The following is an 18,080-nucleotide window of genomic DNA, read 5'->3' as shown; positions in this document are numbered from 1 at the left end:
GAACATTAAATAATAAACATAAATTCAAATGATGGAAACCCCAAATGAAAACAACATGGTGGAGAATGGCCTATTACAGTTTTTTTTCCCACAGGCCTCCTGCCAAGTAACTTGCTTCCTTCCCACACATCAATTTCTCTCTCCTCATGGGGTTGCCCTGCTCCTTCTGAAGCAGATGTTCCTTCATGAAACCTTGGCTGTGCTGGGGATGGGGTCTGGTATGGGTAGACCAGGCACAGGGGTCATGAAGCACCGCACATGTTTTTTCTGCTGGAAGACCCTTCCCTAGCAGATGGCGCAAAGTGAGACATGCCTGCCCCGGATTGTACTACTAAAGATCAACTCCCAGAATATCGTGTTACTAGCACATTCAGGACAGAATATTAGGGGCAAAATATCAAAAGGTAAGTGCATTTAGGGAAGTGTAGATTTACTCTTCCTAACTCCACATTTATTTACCTTGAAGATATATGTACTGCGTAGGTACAAATATGTGGAGTTAGGGATAGAAAACCAAGACTTACTCACAATTTTATTTTGATACTTTGCCCTCGGTGTTGTGTTCCATCAATATTCTGGGGTCGATATTTAGGGTGCCCACCCACCGCTGATGCTCCTCCCACTGTTTCCAGCTATGGGCGGAGCAGCGCCTTCATACTCCCAGATGGAGCACGGTCTAAGGAATGGTCCTCTCTTTCTCTCTCTCTCTCTATATATATATATATATATATATATATATATATATATATATATATATATATATATATATATAGTGTTTCTTTACATTGGCACTGACAACCTATACAGAGTGAGATATGAACAAAGAAAAGAACAATTTAACAACCAGGTAATGGCAGACATGACAAACAAAAACAATATATGAATTATTTCTTATGTAAGCAGTTTTTTTCATAGATTTTTCTGAAAATGGAATGGAGGCAGATGATTGGTTATTTTATTAGCTGCACATTACACAAATGTTGGAGGTCACACTTGGTATAAAGTAAACATATCGCATTCTCATTCTTCAGTCGGACCATTCCAGTTGTGGAGATTGTGAAAAACAACATCAAGTATGCAGGGTTTCCTCCAGTGATGTCTGATGTCCCACTTCCAAGTGACCCCACTTTAGGCTTCAGGCCACATCAGTGCTTGTAGACAGCACCATACTTAAGCCCTCGGAGATGATGCTAACCAGAGATGAACATTGCTCTCACCCCTGGCTTGGGCCTGGGATGTCTCAGATCAATGTCCATCAAATCTGTTTGACATGAGACCATGTCCTATCGGTAGGAATTAGAACTGCCCAGTTAGGATTGCATTAATAATTTTGTAGATTTAAGCCCAATACCGCCCTCCCGGATGTGGTTATGTTTTTACAGATGAGTGCACTTTTCTTTCATGTCCCAAACTGGAATGAGACGCGTGTAGATCTTATCTAGGAGCCACCATTACTTTACACATCAATATTCAATTATTGTTCAAATGTACCCATGCAGAAGTTATTGTAAACCTGCATTTCCATGAATGAAGGACGTGCATTCATGCACAAACAATATGAAAGGTCTGAGTGCTAAATTTGCAACTAATGGTGCAGTGAAGAACACAACAGGATCATCTTATTTGCGTTAATCACCTGTGATTTTAATGCTGCTTATTGGATGTTGAAAACAATTTCATGCAATAGCAGAAGTTCACCCAGAAACAGGTGGCTTTACGTTAAAAATAGATTACATATGGTCCTCAGTCTAGACATTTTCAAACATATTTTTGTGATAGAATTACTGCTAACAGTGAATGACAGACTAAGGTTAATCGTATACCTCTTTCACTGCGTCTGCTGGAAAGGGTATGTACATCATTCACGTAGTAATCCATTTACAGTGATGGAGGAATCAGTCATCCACCATGTTGTTCCATCTATCAAGATAGTTGTTGACTGCGTAGGGCATGAATAGGTCCACCATTGATAAACAACAAAGGGCCTGATTTAGATCTCAGCGGACGGCATACTCTGTCACCAAATGCAACAGATAACCCGTCCACCGTGTTACGATCTCCATGAGATATATTGGGATCGTAATACGGTGAACGGAATATCCGTCACATTTGTGACAGAGTATTCCCCTCCGCCAAGACCCTCATTCATTTGACAAATCTGGTGTGTAACTGGTGCTAGTGTATAACAAGCATTTGCAATGCAATGGGTCTCGTGTTTTCTCGAGTTAGAGCAATTAGCGTTGTAAATTCCTAACTGGACTTTTCTTGCCACATAAATTGAAAATGAAAAGTAAAGCAGTTGACATAAGCGAGCCGATTCAAAGTGCCACGGCCACCATGAGCATGAGCACGAAGGAGAGACACAAAAGGAAAAAGAAGTTTGCTCTCAGTCAAACATATCAGCAATCAAGCAATTATCCATGTAACAGGGACGATGGCCAAAGCAGTAACAAAACTGCCCCAAGGAGGGACAAACATAAAGCATTTACCAATGGTAACAAAGGCTTTTGAAAGACAAGCCCATGAACAAGTAAAAGTGATGGGTGTGTGGTGGGCGTGGTTAAAAGCCCAAATAGATAACAACACGTCAGAAAAGCACTGATTGCGCGCTGCTATGTTCAACCTAAAAAGGATGGACAAGTAAACTGCTTCACTATCCCTTTAGCCTCTGTAGGAAGACATATAGCATGTTGTATGGTGGATGTATATATTTACTTAGACAAATGGTTAGAGTTGCATTATCCTTCCAAGCCTTACTGATGCCTAGCACATCTTGATGACTTTCCTCCACCATTGGAATGGGCAGATGAGAGTAAATCCTCCAGAGTTTTTAACTTCTACTTTCAATGGGCTTATTGCTGATACTGAATAGTGTCATTTGAGGAGCCTCCACTTGCAGAGACTGATGGTAGCGTAGTGGTTGCGACCTATGCTGCTTCTCTTTGATGACGTGGATATGTACTTTGTGATCCGAAGGGTGTCACTGTTTTTGTCACGGCCATTGTCTTTTGCATAGTAGAAAATCTGGCAATACTATTCATCTTGGCATCAATGCTAGCAGAATATGCGTTGGGATGGCCAAGTAGCCACCTTGGATATGTCTCTGACAGTAACATCTCTGAAAGCCACTGATGCTGCCTTATTCCTGCTCTGTTGTGTCCCCTGCAGGGTGTTGAAATGGGTGGCACAATCCACATTACAATGGAGGCCTTAGTGGTGATCGCCCGACATAGTTGCCTCTAAAATTTACAGCTAGCTAGTACAACGCAGGCCCTTGGTTCTGTGAAAGTAATAGCACAAACTGCTTATGGGGGGTCAGGAATGTAGAATGTCTCCACCGCAGAAAAGGAATGGAGACATGAGAGAATGTTAGAAGAATAATCTACTTATTCAAATGTACTTCTGACAGAACCTCTGGAGCAAAGATGGAATAAGGCCTTAGGACTACTTTTGGTTGGTGAAGTGCAGTGAATATCTCTGGGCCTCGTAGAGCGCACAGCTCAGGTTGGGTGCGTGGCCTGTGTTATGTAGCCACACAAGCAAAAAGTCTTGCAGGTGGGGCAAAAAGTCTTGCAGGTGGGGCAAAAAGTATTGTAGGTGGGGCAAAAAGTCTTGCAGGTGGGGCTTTAGGTCAAACAATACCAAAGGTAATGGGTCACAATACACCATATGGCCTCCAGTCGGAAGGAGCAGATGCCTCAGACCTATCAGGAGTCTTGTGTCGGCCTAATTGACTGAGGGAACAGCTCACTAAACGCACTCTAATATGCCACAGGGGCTGAAAGGTGAAATTTGCAGAGCATCATCTGCAGCCCTCATTCAGCCGGATAGCGTGAAAATTCAGCACATGGTTCAAGTGAGAAGATGTGTTTCTTTGGAAGGTGCCAGGTTGTCTACGCAGATTTCAAGTTATACAAACTGCTCAAGGGTCTTGTGCACCAATTGGCTAACGGGGGGAGGAGTGGACCACTCTCCGCTCAGGAGACAGAGGTGGTCTCTGTGACGTAGACGGAGCAGCTCCGAGACGTGTCCCGAATGAGAGCACCAACTAGCACACGTTTTACCAAATTACAAAAAACATTCTCAGCCACATGAATACTAAAGTAACACCCTGCTTAAACCAATAAAATAAACATTTAGGGAGGTGACACGCAAAATGATTCCACTGAAGGACCATCTAATGAAGGAAAAACCCACAGTCATGAGGAGAGTAACCCTCACTGTGTGCAGAAAAGATGCTGAAGGGCATCTCTCAGCCAGTTCTACTGGTCCTCTGCGGAGGCAGCTCATTTGTTGTGGGTGATTCTTCCTTTGGAAGAAGGGCCTAGGCTGTGGTATGTGTTGGCTCATCATAGCTCAGAGTACATGGTCCTCTCTTACTGGTTGGGTCTACTCTTCATCGAAGCACAGTAGAGAGGAGTGCAACCCTGGGTGTGCAGACAGGACTTGTGAATGCACTGGCCAGGAGTTTGGTTGATGCGAAGGGCCTCAGAGGTATGGCAGAGCGGCATCCCTGTGAGAGGGGCAGGATACCTCTTTTCCACACGATGAGTGTTCCACGGCTTCTGGGCCGTGAATACCTGGATCTAGAAATAACAAACAGGGTTGGATCCTTATGTTGTAAAACTGCAGCTAGATCTGGAGACAGGCAGGGGCTCTGCAGCACCACATGGGGAACAGGCAACATGTCTCCAGCTTCACAATGTCTCTACTGGCCCTGGATGCCTATCCTTCACCAAAGTTACCCCAAATCCCATTTACTACTCCCTCCAAGTACATAGGGTTTCACTTGACCCCGCGTAACCCCTGCGCCAAGCAACCTGCAATCGGGTTGGGATTGGCTAGCAGTGTTCTCCGTATCATGGAGGCACAATTTTTCCTTTTTTTTTTTTTCCCCATTGATGGTATTTTTATAGCACAGATCTAGGCATGGGCAGCGGATTACTAGAGTAAACAAAGTAACAACAAAGGAACCGTGCACTAAAGCCAGGGGAAGAAAATGTAATTACAGTCGAATATGTCTGCCCTTAGGTGATCCTGGTGGAATTAAGTAGCAGGTTAATTAATAAAAACAGGAGTAAGGAGAGCTAAATGATCTTTTTCATTTTATCCAGAAGTGAGAAAGCAAAGCTTTGCTGCAACAGAAACCATCCTGTTAGAAATCGCGTCTCTAGTTGGCAGTGATTTGCACCCTGTCCAATTAGGGACCCTCACTCTAGTCAGGGTAAGAGAGCAACACATACCTCTGCTCACTCCTGTGGTAGCTTGGCACGAGCAGTCAGGCTTATCTCAGAGGTCTTGTGTAAAGTATTTATGTACACACACACAGTAAAACAGTGAAAACATTACAAAATGACTCAACACAAGTTTAGAAAAACAGCCAATATTTATCTGAGTAAAACAAGACCAAAATGACAAAAATCCAACATACACAAGCAACAATACAATCTTTTAAATGCTAAATCTCAATAAAATGCTTAGAAAGACAATAGCTGTAACTGGGGCTATCACAACGTCTTGATGGAGTGGTTCCTAACAGCCCGACGACACTTGCGATGGAGTGCGGGCTGGTCACGTAGTCCCACAGACCCCAGGTACAGAACCCTTGGAAAATGAGGAAACAAAGATGCTGCACGGAGTCGGGGAGGCGTCGCTGGAGCCGGTGTGGCATTGGTTCCTTACTGCTACCGGGGAGGTGAGGCGTCGGTTCCTGTAGGAAAGTACCATCTTGCCTGGCATGTTACCCCCATTTTTACTTGTGTGTCAGTTTGTTTTTGCCTGTGTCACTGGGATCCTGCTAGCCAGGACCCCAGTGCTCATAGTGAAAACCCTATGTTGTCAGTGTGTTTGTTATGTGTCACTGGGATCCTGCTAGCCAGGACCCCAGTGCTCATAGTTTGTGGCCTATATGTGTGTGGTGCCTAACTGTCTCACTGAGGCTCTGCTAATCAGAACCTCAGTGTTTATGCTCTCTCTGCCTTTAAAATTGTCACTGCAGGCTAGTGACCATTTTCACCAGTTCTGAATGGCACACTGGAACACCCTTATAATTTCCTAGTATATGGTACCTAGGTACCCAGGGTATTGGGGTTCCAGGAGATCCCTATGGGCTGCAGCATTTCTTTTGCCACCCATAGGGAGCTCAGACAATTCTTACACTGGACTGCCACTGCAGCCTGAGTGAAATATCGTCCACGTTATTTCACAGCCATTTTACACTGCACTTAAGTAACTTGTAAGTTACCTATATGTCTAACCCTCACTTAGTGAAGGTTAGGTGCAAAGTTACTAAGTGTGAGGCGCAAAACTGGACAAAGGCAAGGGGAGTGACCACCTCCCTGTCTATCACAACCCCAGGGGTGGTGCCCAGAGCTCCCCCAGTGTGTCCCAGACCTCTGCCATCTTAAATCCAGAGGAGTGAGGGCACAATGGAGGCCTCTGAGTGGCCAGTGCCAGCAGGTGACGTCAGAGACCACTCCTGATAGGTTGTTACCTGACTAGGTGGCCAATCCCCCTCTGAGGGCTATTTAGGGTCTCTCCTGTGGGTTTTTCCTCAGATAACGAATGCAAGAGCTCACCAGAGTTCCTCTGCATCTCCCTCTTCGACTTCTGCCAAGGATCGACCGCTGACTGCTCCAGGACACCTGCAAAACTGCAAAAAAGTAGCAAGAAGATTACCAGCGACACTGTAGCGCCTAATCCTACCGGATTTCTAGACTGTTTCCTGGTGGTGCATGCTCTGGGGGCTCTCTGCCTTCACCCTGCACTGGAAGCCAAGAAGAAATCTCCAGTGAGTCGACGGAATCTTCCCCCTGCTAACGCAGGCACCAAACTTCTGCTTTACCGGTCCTCTGGGTCCCCTCTCATCGTGACGAGCGTGGTCCCTGGAACACAGGTGCTGGATCCAAGTGACCCCGATAGTCCAGTGGTCCATCTGTCCAAATTTGGTGAAGATAAGTCCTGACCTCCCCTCGCCAGACAGTAATCTGTGCACTTTTGTCAGAAATCCTTCATGCACAGCACAGCCCAGGTCCCCAGCACTCTGTCTTGCATTGCTCAACTCACTGAGTTGAACACCGGCTTTGTGGGACCCTCCTTTGTAGTGTTGAGATGACCGCCGTGCTCAGGTTTCTTGAACCCGTGTTCAAGTACTTCTGTGGGTGCTGCCTTCTTCTGCGTGGACTCTCTGTGTTGCTGAGGGCCCCCTCTGTCTCCTCTTCTAAGTGGCGACCTCCTGGTCCTTCCTCAGCCCGGCAGCACCCATTTTCTTCAACCGTGACATTTGCAGCTAGCAAGGCTTGTTTGCGGTCTTTCTGCATAGAAACAACATTGCATCCTCCAACATTGCGTGGGACAACTTCTGTGCAAAGGAGAAGTTCCTGGCATCTTCCGTTGTTGCAGAATCTTCAGCTTCTTCCACCCAGAGGCAGCCATTTTGCACCTTCATCAGGGGTTTAGTGGGCTCCTGCCCCCCTTGGATACTTTCATGACTCTTGGACTTGGTCCCCTTCCTTTGCAGGTCCTCAGGTCCAGGAATTTGTCTTCAGTGCTTTGCAGTCAGTTGTGGTCTTTGCAGAATCTCCTATCACGACTTTAGTGTGTTTCTGGGGAAGTAGGGTCACTTTACTCCTACTTTTCAGGGTCTTGGGGTGGGGTATCTTGGACACCCTTAGTGTTTTCTGACACTCCCAACGACCCTCTACACATTACACTAGGCCTGGGGCCCCTAAGTGGTTCGCATTCCACTTTCTTAGAATATGGTTTGTGTTGCCCCTAGGCCTATTACATCCTATTGTATTCTACAGTGTTTGCACTACTTTTCTAACTGTTTACTAACCTGATTTTGGTTTGTGTGTATATTTTGTGTATTTTACTTACCTCTTAAGGGAGTATATCCTCTGAGATATTTCTGACACATTGTCACTAAAATAAAGTACCTTTATTTTTAGTAACAGAGTATTGTGATTCTTATGATACAGTGCTATATGATATAAGTGGTATAGTAGGAGCTTTGCATGTCTCCTAGTTCAGCCTAAGCTGCTCTGCTATAGCTACCTCTATTAGCCTAAGCTGATAGAACACCACTAATCTACTGATAAGGGATAACTGGACCTGGCACAAGGTGTACACAAGGTACCCACTATAAGCCAGGCCAGCCTCCTACAGTTCCTTACTGCGAGGCAGAGGAGCTAAGGCATTGGTTCCTTACGGTTGCGGGGGGGGTGATGCAGCGTTGGTGGAGAGGCGATGGTTCCTTACGATTCAGTGGGGTTGATGAATCCAGCAAGTCAAGATGCATGCATCGACTATGCTGTGTCACAATCACACACTGGGGCTACAGGTGCTGCGGTGGTGTCGGAGTCAGGAGTCATGAATGTCAGTGATATGGCACTCGGGACTCATGCTGTAGTGGGACTTCGGAGGCTCTGCAGTGACATCGGGCCTGCGTTGTAGGTCGTCGTCATTGCACTCAGCTGGGACCACGGCTCCGGTGCAGGCAGTGACATGGAGTCAGACAGCTACACCAGTCCGAAGTCGTTCTGGAGTCGATGTACTTGGTTTCTCTTGGTTACACCAGAACTCACTCCCAAAGGCCCAGGAACTGGATTTGGCACCACTTATCAAGTCAGGACACTCAGCAAGAGAGCCCAGGTGCTGGCAGATGAAGCCTTTGATGTCCCTAAGACTTCTATCAGGAAGCAAGCTCAGTCCAAGCCCGTGGAGAACCTTTGGAAGCAGGTTGTAGAAACCAAAGTCCAGTCCTTTCACTCCCAGGACAGAGGCAGCAAGCAGTCCCTCCTACAGCGTCTAGCTCTTCTTCCTGACAGGATGTCCTCAATCCAGAAGGATTCTAAAGTTGTGGTCTCCTAGGTCCAGTACTTATACTCATTTCTGCCTTTGAAGTAGGCAAACTTCAAAGGAAAGTCTTTGCAGTGCACACATCCCTGCGTTTCCTGCACTGTCCCAGACACACTCCAGGGGTTGGAGACTGCTTTGTGTAAGAACCGGCACAGCCCTATTCAGGTGCAAGTGTCAGCTCCCTCTGCCAGTCTAGCCCATGCAGGGCACACCTCGGCTCCCTTTGTGTGACTGTCGAGAGTGAATTCACAAACAGCCCGACTGTCATCCTGATCCAGATGTGTATTCCACAGACAGGCAGAGGCACAGAATGGTTAGGCAAGAAAATGCCCACTTTCTAAATGTGGCATTTTCAAACTTACAATTTAAAAAACAACTTCACCAAAAGATATATTTTTAAATTGTGAGTTTAGAGACCCCAAACTCCATATGCCTAGCTGCGCCCAATTGAAAATTAAATTTAAAAGAAATGTCAAGGCAATCCCCATGTTAATCTATGGGAGAGATAGGCCCTGCAATAGTGAAAAACAAATTTAGCAGTATTTCACTATCAGGACATGTAAAATACAACCAGTACAATTCCTACCTTTTAAACAATCCGTACTGTGCCCACAGGGCAGACTTGGGCCTACCTTAGTGGTGACTTACATGTATTGAAAGGGAAGGTTTGGGCTGGCAAGTGGATACACATACCAGGTCGAACTGGCAGTTAAAACTGCACACACAACCACAGCAGTGGCAGGTCTGAGACATGTTCACAGGGCTGCTCATGTGGGTGTCACAATGAGTGCCGCAGGCCCACCAGTAGCACTTGATTTACAGGCCCTGGGTGCACACAGTGCACATTACTAGGGACTAGTAAATCACATATGTCAATCATGGATAAACCAATCACAAATACCATTTAGCCAGAGAACACTTGCACTTTAACACCGGGCAGCAGTGGTAAAGTGCCCAGAGTCGTAAAGCCAACAAAAACTAACTCAAGCACAGGATCAAAAACAGGAGGTCAGAAGCCAAAACAAACTGGGGAAACCATGCAGAAAGGGCCATTTCCAACACATCCCAACTGATTGACAGCACAAAGCAGCACAGATATTGGAAGAGCAGGGAACTGTGCCCATGTGTAGTTCACACAACATGGAGTTGCCTCAACATATCTACGCTTTGTAATTCCAGCATTAGTCTGTGACAACCGTACACAGCAAGTTGCCCTTTTTCACTTTACAGGTCAGTGGCAGCCAAAGATCACTCAGCATGCATCAAGCTCCATGTCCATCATGAACACACAGAACAAGTGGGGATTATTTACACATGAGACTCATCCGGGGTCCTGAGATGAGCATTCATAGGGTTCCTTTGTGCAGAGACAATGACCTTAAATTGCATGTACCAACCAACACAAAGTAAATATGTTTTACACTCAGTCATGTTGAAATATGTCCAACAACCACTATATTAAGATTCCGAGATGCAATCCAAATTCTGATGGAACAATAGCATCACCCAGGCTGCCTCAGTTCCTCCACCAGACTCACAAAACTGTCCAATCAGGTTGCCTGGTTTGGAAGTCTTTACTTGGAGGTGAAAGGGCAGACAACACAGTGTTTGTGCACCTGAATGGGAGCTTGAGTTCCGCAGGAGGCAAAAAAATGGATGAGGCCTCCTGAGGAACTTTGATCAATCTGCAACAATGTTGACTCCATGATATTGCCTACCACGACACTGTCAAAGAAAGTGTATGTAGGTAAATGTAGATTTATTATTCTTAAACAAACAATGATGTACTTGATAGATGGATAGATAGATAGATAGATAGATAGATAGATAGATAGATAGATAGATAGATAGATAGATAGATAGATAGATAGATAGATAGAACAGAGAGGTAGAGTGTGGAGTGAAGAAGATTAAACCCGTGTTCACCTACCCTGATGATATCGCAACATTCTGCCAACAATAATGTTGGTAGTTGAGATTAAAAATTCAATATTGTGATAGAAAACCATGAGGAAACTAGATCAGTGAGATGTTTAGTGATGCATTGCAACAGGTACATTTTATGAAGAAACAGGAAAACTCCCATTAAGAGGCCTCTCGCGCTTGTGTACGTCACAAAACAGCGACATTTTATCCAATTTCAGAGCTATGTAGATGCTCCTTTTCGAACATGCACTTCTTATAACATATCGGTAACCCACACATCTTAGAAAGGGAGTATTGAATATTCATTGGCTACTCCAGTTTTATCTTTACCTTTACACAGTCAAGTACAAGGCATGGTGTGCAAAACAGGTAAACACCCCGTTCCCTCATTGGAATATATAACAGGTAAAAAAAAATATTTTCAACTTCTTTTCTCCATGTCAGGTGTTTCTTAGATCTTTTCATCTTTTCAACATATATTTATACACCTTTATTTAACATTTGTACAAATAGCTGGGTTCGTTTGACCACATGCAAAACAAGACATATGGCACGTCATTCAGCTCTGCTGACGTCAGAGTGGTGCTCCTCCCCTTCTCTCTTTCCGCTACCAGAAGACATGGTGAGGCTGAATCTCATCACTCATGGTGAAAGAGCTGGACCACATAAAAAAAAATAGGGCTGGCCTTTTTTCTGTGAGTCAGTCTGACCTCATGTTGTCTCATTGCCCACCCGAGATGAACAAGAGTTTTCGTCTGGTAGCAGTCAAACATATCTGTGACAATAAATACAAACACGATCCTTAAAAATCACATTTATAAAAATAAGGTAAAAAAAGAAAATGTTTAATCCAAATAAAACATTAAAAATGTATACATTTGGTTCAACCCAGGTTTACTTTTATAAGAGCCACAGGCGATTGATCTTTGTTCATCTGAAGATACCGAAGCCCATAGGTTAGAAGATTGGTGGTGTCACTGGAGAGGTGAAGGTGCACGCAGACTGGCATGGGTACATCCAAGGTGTCACTGTGAGGGCACACTCTGGTAGAACATCTTGTCATTCTAGCATCTCTACATGGATTCACCCTAGCCTGTCCAGATGAGGTTTGCACTCAACACAGTTAACTCATGTGGTTATGATTACACTTTAGAATTTGGCAGCAGAGCTCAGGGTAAATTCTGAGACTACTAGTGGGTTGTCGCAAGGCTGGAAAACCATCATATTTACTGATTTATAACAGTGCCCAAAGCAATTGATCACAACCCTCGAAGCATAAAGCCCTGATCACTAGAGGATATCGCCTAGCTCAGGATACAGCCCCCTTTCTACCAGAGGCACCTTCTCAAAACACAGGGCACAAATCATCCGCCCAGAACACAAGGCCCAAACTGTCATGCTACACCACTTCAAATCAGACCACAGCACGCCTGCCGACAAACCAGACCTCCTCAGGTCTCTGTATTCCACCATCATACCACACTTCATGAAAACATGGCGCCCTACCATCAGACCAGACCTCCTCAGGTCTCTGTATTCCACCATCATACCACACTTCATAAAAACATGGCGTCCTACCATCAGACAAGACCTTCTCAAGACACTGCATACTACCATCATACCACAGTTCATAAAAACACAGTGCCCTACCTTCAGACCAGACCTCATCAGGACTCTGTGTACTACCATCAGACCAGACTTCATCAAGACACGTTGTCCTAATTTTGTGCCAGACCTCCCCAGGACACTGTGTACTACCAGCAGACTAGACTTCATTAAGATCTGTTGTCCTACCATTAAACCAGACTTTATGAAGACATGGTGTCCTACCATCATACCAGACATCCTCACAAATCAGCATTCTACCATCAGACTAGACCACCCAAAGACACTATGTACTACCATCAGACCAGGCGTCATCAAGACAGTGTCCGACCATCATACTACACATCTGCAGGACACATTGTACTAACATCAGACCACATAACATCTTGGCACTGTGATTTACCATAAGACCAGATAGCCTCAAGGCATGATGTCCTACCATCAGACCACACATCATCAGGACACTATGTCCTACCATCAGACAACACAACCTTAAGACGGTGCCCCACCATCAGTCTAGACCTGCTCAGGACCAGCTGTCCTTACATCAGACCAAACATCATTAGGCCACTTTCTTAAGAACACACCACACATCATCAGGACATTGTGTTCTAGCAACAGACCACACCTCTTCAAGGCTCTGTATCCTACCATCAGTCTACACCTCTTCAGAACCCTGTATCCAACCGTCAGACCATCTTCAAGATACGGTGTCCGACCACTGGAAAGCAGCTAATTCGGACCAGTGCCCTAACCATGTGATGCCATCTTCTCACCATAATGTGCCCTAACCATCATACCGCACCACCTCAGACAGAAATTCCCAATCAGGTAACTCCGGGCCCTCGAAATGGAGCATCATTAGAACTCATCGTTAGGACACGGAGTCCTACCACCGGAGTGCCCCTCATCAGCATAGAACAGAATGTTCCAACCAACCATCTACGCCACCTAAGAACTCAATGCATAACCATCAAAGTTCTTAGAACAGTATGCCAAGCTTTCACCCTAAATAATCACCCTAACCATGACGCCATCACTCAGAACACAGTGCCCAAATCTACAACCCCTCGGAACAATGTTCTAAAAAAGGCCCTTTTGAATACAGTGCCCTGAGCACTTGACAAGACCCACAAAACAATGTGCCCTAACCAGAATACCAACCACTGAGATCCTGGTCCAGCATTTAGCACTCAACGCATTAAGTGCACAACTGGATGAACGGTCTTTGCAGTAAGTAAGGTAATTGCTGATAAGTGAGCCCACTATTACCCACTCTGCTTATATGGTGTCTGATCTGCTGTGGTTCTTTTGTGGCCCTTATTTCGTATAATTGACTAGCACACTGGGCAGCACAAACCTTCAGATTACTGCGAAGCATCTACCAGGGTGTTGCGGCCTCTCCTTGGAGCTCGCGCAGCGCTGGGCTGTGCTGGACGCAGTAAACGTCCTCTTGTTGAACTGGTTACTTTACACTGGAATTTAAAGTCTTGGCATCTAGGCCACCCGTCTTATCTGAGCCACTGGTTTAATTCAGTTTGAAGTATTTTATTGTGAAAAGAAAGGGTTTCACCAAAATGTGTTTCTTTTAAATAAAAAATAATAAAAAACAAAACTTCCCATCCAGCACGCCTAGCATGCGACTGGCCGGGGCTTCTTCAAAATCGAACAAAACTCAAAATGCATCCCTACTAGATCACTGACGACAGTCGACCTCTCTCAGCCTAAAGAAACTACCCATGGAGGAGTGAAATCTCTCATGCCCCACCAAGACTAGAACTTTACCAGGTGATATTTTGAAACTGTCCTAACAGTGGGCTCTTAGCTCCAGTGTGTCATTCTTTTTCAGATTTTCAGCAGTGCTGCTTTGCTATTAGAAGTCGGTGGGCCACTGAAGATTTGAGTCAGGCTTGAGACAGACTCTTGGCTCCGGCTCAGCTTGAGGTCTTCTTGGGACTTCAAGCCAAAAAAATAGGTTTCTGTCACTCACCCTTCAACCTCACAGACCATTTTCTACAAAAGCTTACTGTTTCAAATTAATTTAACACGTATTAAGAGGATTTGCTTAGCATAGTCTCCACAGTGTAGCTTTTCAGAGAATTAAAATCAAAGCAGTAAAACAGGAGAAATAGATGGTTATTTTGGGGGTGATGTGCACAATCAGGAAACCTGGATCAATTGCAGCTTCTCTGCATGACAAAATAGCTTGAAACTAGACAAAAACCCTATTTCGTTGTGCCAAATTTTTATTTTTCAAGACATCTGAGAGCACCTTGGATTCAAACACATCCTTTCAGGATGCATGCTGCAGAGAAACGTCACCTTTATATGTGCTAATATACTGAAGGGTTGCTCCAGCTATAAAAAAAAAAATAACCTATTGGTTCACTAATGGCATTGTCATGTTATAGTTGAGTAATGCTGAACTTCAATTTATTTTTGGAGTTCAGGTAGTGGTTTAGCAGACCACCTTCCTGTGTGTAAGTTTATTTTTCTCTAAACCTAGGAGTAACACTCCCCTCCCCCACGCCAACGTCACGTTTGTGGATGGAGTTATTTGATATAAGTAGGTAAGTCTATCTGCTAACTTTGGTCATCACACGAGAGGCGCATCACACATTGAAAGAGCCTTATAGCGAATGGTAGCAGAGAATCCAAGAGGCGCATCAAGTTTGCAGCGCAACTGAAGCTTGAAACCTTAGTAAGGGCTTTGAGTTTTTGAGGACTGTTGGTCAAGTCAGAAGAGAAGTGAACTCAGTTATTTTTTGGGAAGAAAACAAAATTTTTGTCCTGACATCCATGAACATGAACTGCAAGTAGATGCTTTAGTAATAGGTCTTGGTATTAGCCAACTCAAAAGTGCATATTGTTTAAATTCTAATGCCTAATAAATAAATAAATGTAAACACCAATGAAATGATGATTCACGCCTGGGAGTCTTCCCTATGACCCTAGCTTACAAATTTGTTTCTGTATTTGATGATTTTAACTCAGTCGTCTGTCCATCTAAGTTGTGGATTGTGGTAAAATATAACATTTACTGGGGCCTGCAGTGGTGGTCACCGATGGGAGCTGAATATGGCTCTATGCTAACCTGCAATAATGTGGGGTCTTGGGGAACAGTCATGTAGCAAATGAGTCACTGGACCTAATGCAAGCAAGGATAATGGGCCTCATATCTGTTTTTGTAGCAAACAGAATGGCTACATATGGAGTGTAGGGGGTCCTCGTGCCCCTTTGACCCCGTTGCCACTGGACCTGCTGCACTATTGAATGCTACACTTCTGGGCGGAAGCAGAGTTCCAGAGAGGTACAGTGGGAGACAGGGTCACCAGTCTATTGTCGGGAGGCAGTGGGAAGGGCTGTGCTAGAGAAGTATGGGTCCCGAACAGGGCAACACTCTATTAACCTGTCTTTGCACACCTGGGCACACACGCCTATGCCGGCCAATGCACACCTCTCATTTTTGGTTTTAGTAATAGATGACAGTGAGTCACAATTGCAGTTGAGGGGATGGCTGGGCACACTGGAAGTGGGTTTGTGCTCTGAATTGTGCTGGGCATGCCTTACACCAGAATCGTCCTAGCTCCGCAGCTCTTTGCAAGTTGGTCTCCTGTGTACCGCCCAGCCACCGCCTTGGCCACCGACCCTGTTTATATGGATAATTGCACTTTTGTTGATAACTTTGACTGCGAGAGAACTTCTCTCTCAGAGCGGTGCTTTGAATCGGCTCGCTTATGTCAACTGATTTACTTTTTATTTTCAGTTTGTGTGGCAGGAAAAGTTGTTAGGAATTTATAACACTAATAGCTCTAACTCGAGCAAATGAGCGATTCATTGCATTGCAAATGTTTTTTTTGTTTTTTTTTTAGATTAGTGCTGGCAACTTTGACTGGTCCACTGAGGCGATCACTGCCAGTAATCTTGCATATAGTGGCCACTAATGTAATCTTGTACGATGTGGTCATTGTTAGCTAACTCGTAAGTAGCTCGAGCAGAATTTCATTTAACATTAGCAGTTCTCATTACAGAAAAAGCTAGACACTATTACCTTGGACAGGAGGCACCAAATACATGTTTTAAAGAAGACGTTTTCAGTAACAACCTGAGTTTAGAACTGCGTCTTCCTGTCTGTCATGAATGGCACTCCCGAACGTAATTACATGGAGCAGGCAGTGGCCTGGTTAGAGGGGCCCTGTAATGCGACAGCACCGCGTGGTCCTCCCCTGCTCCGTCTCTTCCGGCGATGAGTGACAGCCCCCCGACGTGATCCGGGGCGGGAGGGATACCCGCGCGTGACCCTCATTACCCTCCTATTACCGCAGGGGCTCGAGCTAGCAAGATGGCGGATGAGTCCAAGGAGATTTGTGCATCAAGCCAGGCACTGCCCTCCGGGGAAAAGACTAATTGTAATATATTCACTACTTGCACAGCTCCGGGTGGCAAAGCGCTGCGTCCCTGGAACGAGATGCTACAATTTAAATTTCCATTCCCGAGATGCTACAATTTAAATTTCCATTCCCGCGATGCTACATTTTTAAATTTCGATTCCCGAGATGCTACATTTTTAAATTTCGATTCCCGAGATGCTACATTTTTTAATTTCGATTCCTGCGATGCTACATTTTTTAATTTCGATTCCCGCGATGCTACATTTTTTAATTTCGATTCCCGAGATGCTACATTTTTAAATTTCGATTCCCGAGATGCTACATTTTTTAATTTCGCTTTCTGTCATTTAGATCTTTTTTATTTGGAGTTAGTGCTGTTTTCTCTTCCGAATGTGACGTCGATGTGCGCCGTCGGACCTTGGACCCCGGGCATGGCAGTACCCAGGCAGATGTTGAGATGGCAAATCACCAGTCTGTGGGGTTATGAGGCTCTGGGCACAGGCATATTTTGGGGTCCCCATTTGGAAACTGAAGCATCACTCACGAGTGCCCCGGTAGTTAATAAACCGCGCACATGCAGACTTTAGAGTGGAAAGCAACACATTTGCATTTTACAAACCTGTTACATTTTAAGCTCTGGGATGCTGGATTTTAGCAGGTGGGATCCTGGACGTCCGCGGGGAATTGGGGGGCGGAGGCCTTGCCCCTCCCCACTGCATTTAGGTACAGCCGGCCGTAGTGTGACCCTGCTTCCGAATGGATGACGTTAAAATATGCCCACCCTGAACAAAATTGTGCGGACATCCATGTCACCTGCCTCTCTGACGCCTCTGGGACTCCTTAAAGCCATGCAGAATTCCGGTGCGGCCGTACCGCATTAGATATTCGAGATACCGCAGGGGTGGTATTTACTGAGTGCAATATTACCCGATGTGTTATCACTTCGACATGCAACAGCCGTGGGGTGTATACATAAGATATGTGTTTTCATTATTTAATGATGAAGTTGTTACCTACAGGTGTTACTGCCACAAATAAACTGCAGTCAGTCAGCAACCTCCCCCAGTCATACCTGAAATTACTTGCAGCTCTACAGAGCCCACCAATGCAGAAATTCTGCTTATTTAAAAATACATTTGGGTGCATTGCACGGTGTCAAACAGAGCACAGTAGATATTTTCTGCAAAGTTTCGCCAATGGATCCACATTTATCACTATACCTTCCACATAAAAAAATCAGTTTTTTCACCAGTTCAGTGTATCCACTTAAAATGAGTTAAAATGTTTTTAATAAAAAAT

The sequence above is a fragment of the Pleurodeles waltl genome, chromosome 2_2 (assembly GCF_031143425.1).
Source record: "Pleurodeles waltl isolate 20211129_DDA chromosome 2_2, aPleWal1.hap1.20221129, whole genome shotgun sequence".
Taxonomy (NCBI): domain Eukaryota; kingdom Metazoa; phylum Chordata; class Amphibia; order Caudata; family Salamandridae; genus Pleurodeles; species Pleurodeles waltl.
The sequence above is the reverse complement of the archived record's forward strand: the minus strand, read 5'-3'. Positions refer to the sequence as shown.